Here is a 6,000-nt window from a genome sequence, read left to right on the forward strand (position 1 = left end):
CTGCTTGTTCGGCAGAAATGAGACACGAGCATCTCAAATCCAAGGACTTTGTTTTCCATAGTTTCTGGGTTAGATCGACCATTGCTCTGACCAGGATGGCCATTCTTATGTTCTTAAGAACCATGTCAGTTCTCAGCAGTGGGAGTTTAGTAAAGCGTTACCCCTTTCAACCCAAGTGGTTAGCCAACATGCAGGGTCTTGTGGGTTGTTTCTGTGAAGAGGAGAAATAGATGATGGATAAGGTATTTCTGTGGGGCAATCCTGTTTATGTACAAAGAATGCACATGAAGTGCTGGTTCTCTGACCACAGTAGGAATCAACTAGGAAACCGTTTCCTTGCTCAGTCTGACAAGCCTCTTTTTCCAGCCAGCAGTCTGCCCAAAAAGCCCCCTCTCCGCTTTCTTTCAGGGTCATGTGCCAAGTACATCTCTGGCTGTCCTTGGCTTTCTACTGCCTTCTCTGTGTGTTTCTGTGGTGTTGCCACTGTACCTATTCTCACACATGCAGCTCACCAAAACATTATCCAGCTGTCTACCTTTGCATTCAGCCCCCCTGTGAAACCTCTCGGCCCTCGTAGCTCAGCTCCCGACTGGCCTGGCATGTTACCTGTGTTTTGGGGAGTGGCTCCTGTTGTTTCAGCTGTCTTCTGCCAAAAGGAGCTTAACTGCTTTTTACGTTTATCCTGAATGAAAGGCAGCTGTCACACCCACCAGCTTCAACAAGGCTTCACCCAGCCTCCAGCATAGCAATATAAAAGTGTAACACATGCCAGCTGATTTGTTATGACTATTTCCTCACTGATGGGGAGAGACAGCATCACTCATTTGTGAGAAAACTTTCCTTTGCTTGTGGAAGATAAATATCGAAGGCGCTCACCCTGAAAGAACATGTGATGGAGCTGGTGAGTAGGGGAACATAACTCCCATCAGCCCTGCCTCCTGGACAGGTAAGGGGAAATGACCTGAACCAGCAAGTGAACAGGATCTGGGAGGCAGGACCAGTGGCCGCATGGCAAGCTAGGAGCTGTAGAGAACCTGGATGCAGAGTGGAATCTCCAGGATCTGTCCACAGACCCACACATCAAACAGGCTGTGACTGCCAGCCTTACAGCAGCTGGGTGCAGCTCTGTGGGCAGCTTATGGGGCGGCAGCAGCTGGACAGGGAGCCAGTGCAGAGGGGTCCAGTGAGAGACACTAGGTGATCTGCTGGCCTGGAAACTTGCAAGCTCCTCTTTCCTTGAATAGAGACAGGACTGGAGAGAGCACCCCAGGCCCCAGCCCTGAAGAGCCCTGACTCTCCATTGGACTGGCCCAAGGAAAACCCATTATTGCTCACTTGAAATGTAACTGGTTAAGCCTCTGTGCTGCGGGGGGGTGCAACCTCTGCCCTTTCCTGCCGGCCCTCGTAAAATACCCTTTCACTCAGCCACGTGGCTCAGTGATTATTAGGACCCAGTCTAATAAGACTGCCTGAGAGTGGCGCTACGACTGGCATGCTGTGGGTATCCTAGTGGTGTGGAGTACTCAACCCCAGTCCTTACAAGTGAGTGAGACGCCCCCAGAAGGGATGGGGCCTTACAACGGGAACAAGAGCCCTACTTAGAAAGTGGTGCTGGGGACCTCATCCGTGTGCATGTGCCATTAAGTTGGGTTTTCCTTTGTACTAATGCACTGGGATGAGAAGAGCTTGGGAGAGCCTGGAAACCCAGCATTTTACTAAGTACTTGGAGGGAAGGGAGCCCCCTGGGAGAAACACAGGGGAGAAGGGTGGAAGACGGGGAGCCACAAATACAGCCAAACCCTGTCAAGCAACACATGACAGTGGTATGAAATGTGACTTCATAAGCAGAGCTGTTGCAGGCCGAGGAAGAGATTTATGGCTTAGGCTTAGGCTAGCATTCGGCATCTGGATCCAAGGCTGAAACATGGCGCTAGCCAAGGCCACGCATCGTGGCCTAGCACGCTTGCATAGTGGGTGTGAAACTTTTGTCATGTTGGGTCAAAATCATACAAAAATGGCAGATGTTAGGGGAGTTCTGCCATGTTTGACCCGAAGGGGAGGACAGGCTCCTATCACCTGGATCCAAAGGTGTAGGCAAAGCAGCCCCAGGAGTGCTTCAAGCTACCTTTGTGTACCCCCCACTGACTGGGGGGCTGTTCCTTTCGGTTGTACGTGAGCATCTGGCCCATATTAGGAATTATTGGCTGGGAGTCCGTGTTGGTCTTGCACGACATATTCATTACCCTGCTGTTCGAAGCACATGTGACATGATGCCCCTGGCTGGGGACAGCCGCACAGCAAGTAAACTGGCTCGAGAAGTATGGGCCTCTGCTGCTCAGTCTAAATACAGTAAGTGCAAGCACCATAGCTGACTCAAACCTCTGAGGACTAGCCAGAGAGGGGGCGCGAGAGCCCCATTGTTGTTGCCATTTACCCACGGCTTAGTTGGCTTTATTAGGCGCAGTCAGTCCTAATTCATATTTTCACTCATGTTCCCAATGACGTTTGCTTCTAAGTACACAGGGCATCAGTCAGGAAACCTGGGTGCTAGTCTCAACTCTGCCATTGACTCACTATGTGACCTTGGGCAGATCACGTAACACCTCTGTACATCGATCCCCATCTGTAAAATGGGCATGTTTATCCTGTGGGATCATCCCCTGTACAGTCTGTTCCTCCCTTGGGGGGATGGGGAGGGCTCGTCCACGCCGCCTTAGAGTTATTTGTGACGGATAGAGGAAAAGTGCAATATGAATCAAGTTAATGACAAATGAGTCTCGACTATCCTTGCCCGGTTCAAAGGAAGCTTGCCTGATTAATAGTAAAACTACAAGTGCCCTTCTAGTGCTAAGGGCACTTACATGTGCTTTGTCCATCACAGGAGGGGATGATCCTGTCCCCCACCTCACCACCCCCCCCAAGAGAGAATAGACTGTAGGAGATGATCCCACCTAGGATGGGGAATACTCTGTAGGGGACCATGTATTGCTTGGGGGGGCGTGTTCCTTGAGGTGGGGCACAGGGGACTCCCCACCACCTTGTTCCTGCACTGGCATCCATCCCCATCTCTGTCCCCAGGAGCTGACACAGAAGGACTCCAGCCTGTCCTGCAAGTGCCACCTGTCCCAGGCCACTGGCCTCACCCCCATCCATGTGAGAAACTGGTTCAGCAACCACCAGCAGCAGGACTGGGCAGCCTCAACGAAGAACAGGTGAGGGGACAAGCCCACCCTGGGGTCCGACATGGGATCCTGCCCCAGCCTTCAGCATGGAGGGGATGGGAGATGTCCGTGAGACACACAGGGGTCTCAGTAGGGGGCACTGGGCTGCAGGGCAGGGGCTTGGTGGGGGGCGCTAGGCTGCAGGAAGCAGCCCGGGGGGCTGAAAGACCAATCGAATCCCACTTATGATGTTCCTCTTTGCGGTTTCCTGGTTCCGCCCAAACACAGCCGAGGTTTTGGAGTGAGCTGACTTGAGTTCAATACCGGGGAAAGTGGGGGGGGGGGCGGTGAGACCCTTTCATTTACAGGAATAAAGGCTGCCTGGCTCTGAGGGTGGTACAGGAGCTCCTGGGTGTCTGGAAGATCAGGGGCTGTGCTGAGGCTCCGGATGCCTGGGTTCTATTATGGCCTCTGCTGTTAATGCGGCTTTAATTTCTCTGGCTCACTTAGGATTTTCCCTCCTAGGTTCTAGAAGTATTCACCATCCAAGCCTAGCATGGCCACCCTGCCTCCCCTGGCTGAGTGCCAGGCCAGCATGGGCCCGAGTGATGCCCCCTCCCTGTGGAGGCCAGTTCAGCCCCCAGCCTCAGTGCGCCCCCCCACCAGCAGGCCGAAGGATCCGACGGCAGCCATCAGACACCAGGAACTGGCTGGGGCAGGCAGGAGTCATGGATTCCCCCAGGGATGACGTGGAAGACTGTGATTCAGAGGGGGATCCAGCTGGCAGCCACAGGAGGAGTTGTCCCTGAGCAGGTGAGAGATGGGTGGGGTACAGACAGCAGTGCTGAGCTGCATGGTATACATCGCGGTGGTGCCCATAGGCCCTGCCGTCCTATCCCAGCATGCACTGGTGGGCTGCACAGCCCCCAGCCCTGCCCTTCTCTGGCTCCAGAGGCTCCCAGAATGGGGGGTGTCTGGGGCAGAAGCGGGACAGTGCTCCTAGAGCTGCCAGGGCAGGAATAATGCCCCTTGGGTGGCAGGGCCAGGAGCCAGGGCATTAGGGGTGCCAGGTTTGCAGCAAAGACCAACGGGTCATGGGCAGCTGGGGATAAGATGGACAGCTCAGGGGGCTGAGATACCCTCTGACCCGCCCCCATCCCACGTCCCAACACATGCACCAGGTAAATCTGCCCCCCCTCCCCACCCTTTATGCAAGAAACAGCTAGAGCTGCAGCCTCAGTGCACAAACTCCAGGACGGGCATCAGGGCAGTTAAGCAGATTTAACGTGGACCCTTTCCACGCTAGGGGGGCTGGCTCCAATCCAGCCCTGGGGCAGCGGGTCTGGGAGTGAGACAGGGGGCCTTTCCCCTCCCAGGGGTGCCAGTTCTGGTCTGGATCCACCTTGTGTAAGGCATGTTTGCAGGGTCTCAGCCCAGTTCTCCACAGGACACACACACAGCCCTGCCCGTGGGCACTAACCCGCCCCTCGCCGGCATCCCCAGCACTGGGGCTAGGCAGCTGAACAAGCCACCTTGGGAGTAAGAGGTGCAGCGGCAGGGAGAGCAGGGCGGGGGGCTCTTCAGGGCTCCCCCCGAATCAGACTTCAGGATGAATCTCCAGCAGATTTTTGGGGTATAAAGCACCCCCTCCATCCGAGAACACGGTGCTGTGTTTCCCCTCCGGGGGCTGAGCACGGACTCTTGGGGGTTTTGCCCCAGAGGGGAGTGGGGTCTAATGGGTTAGAATGTGGGCTGGGCATCAGGCATCCTGGGTTCAATTCCTGGCTCTGCCCCTGGCATGAGTGAGTGAGTGATTTCCTCTCTTTAGTGCTCCATCCTTCTGCGGGGGCTGAGCTGGCTCTGTTCATGTTCCCAGAGAGGCTGAAGCCAGCAGGACAATGGTCTGGACTGCTTGGGGCCATGCAGTGTCTAGGCAGGGATGGGGAAGCCCTGGGCCTTGATAGGGCTCAGTGAGGGCTTGACTAAGGGCTCTAACCTGCCTGTTCCGCACCACCCCTGCACCGTTTGACCTGCATTCCAGGAAAGCAGGCCCTGGGCCCCATGGAGCCAGTGCGGAAGCTCAAGATGCACCTGCATCTGTCAGTCCCTCAATAAACCCTAATGCTTCCAGCAGCAGCTGTGTCTGTCACTCTTACTGCGCAGGCCTGGAGGGCTGACCCCCGTGCTCCAGGGCAGTGGTAGGTGGTGCTGTGCTGGAGGGAGCAGGACAGGGGCTCAGTAGGGGGCACGTGCCCCTTGCAGTCAGTGCTGGCCCCAAAGTCTGAGTCCAGGGGGCCGAGCTCAGGGCTGGGATAGCAGTGGCTGCAGGCTGGCAGTCAGGGGCATCAGCAGGGCTGCTATATCAGTTGGCTCCATTTCCCAGGCTGCCCTGTACTGCTCGCTCCATTCCCCAGAGCAGATCAGCTCATGGCTCCAGCACCCATAGGCAAGGCACTTGAGCAATTGAGCCCATCTGCTCCTGCCAGAGTGGCTCGTGCTACCCCCGGGCCTTGGAACGGCCACTCACTCTTAAAGGGCCCTGCCCCAGGAGGGTCTGCAATAGAGTCTCTGCAGGTCCTGGGCAGTGCTGAGTGCCAGTTGCCTCTGGGTGGGGCATGGGGGCTGTTCACACAGGACTCTCTCACCTGGTGCTGAGACGCAGCAGGGGGCTACCTGCATGCGGGCACAGCACAGTTCAGGCCAGGACCAGAGCCGTACCCTAGTCTGGGCTTAGCTCCTCCAACAGGGGACTCCCCACCCCCTTGCACACGCGCACACAGCCTGGCTCATCCCCCCCCCCCCCCCCCCCCCCGCACAGCCACATACCCAGACTCTGCTG

This window comes from Caretta caretta, chromosome 7 (assembly GCF_965140235.1).
Source record: "Caretta caretta isolate rCarCar2 chromosome 7, rCarCar1.hap1, whole genome shotgun sequence".
NCBI classification, from domain to species: Eukaryota; Metazoa; Chordata; order Testudines; family Cheloniidae; genus Caretta; species Caretta caretta.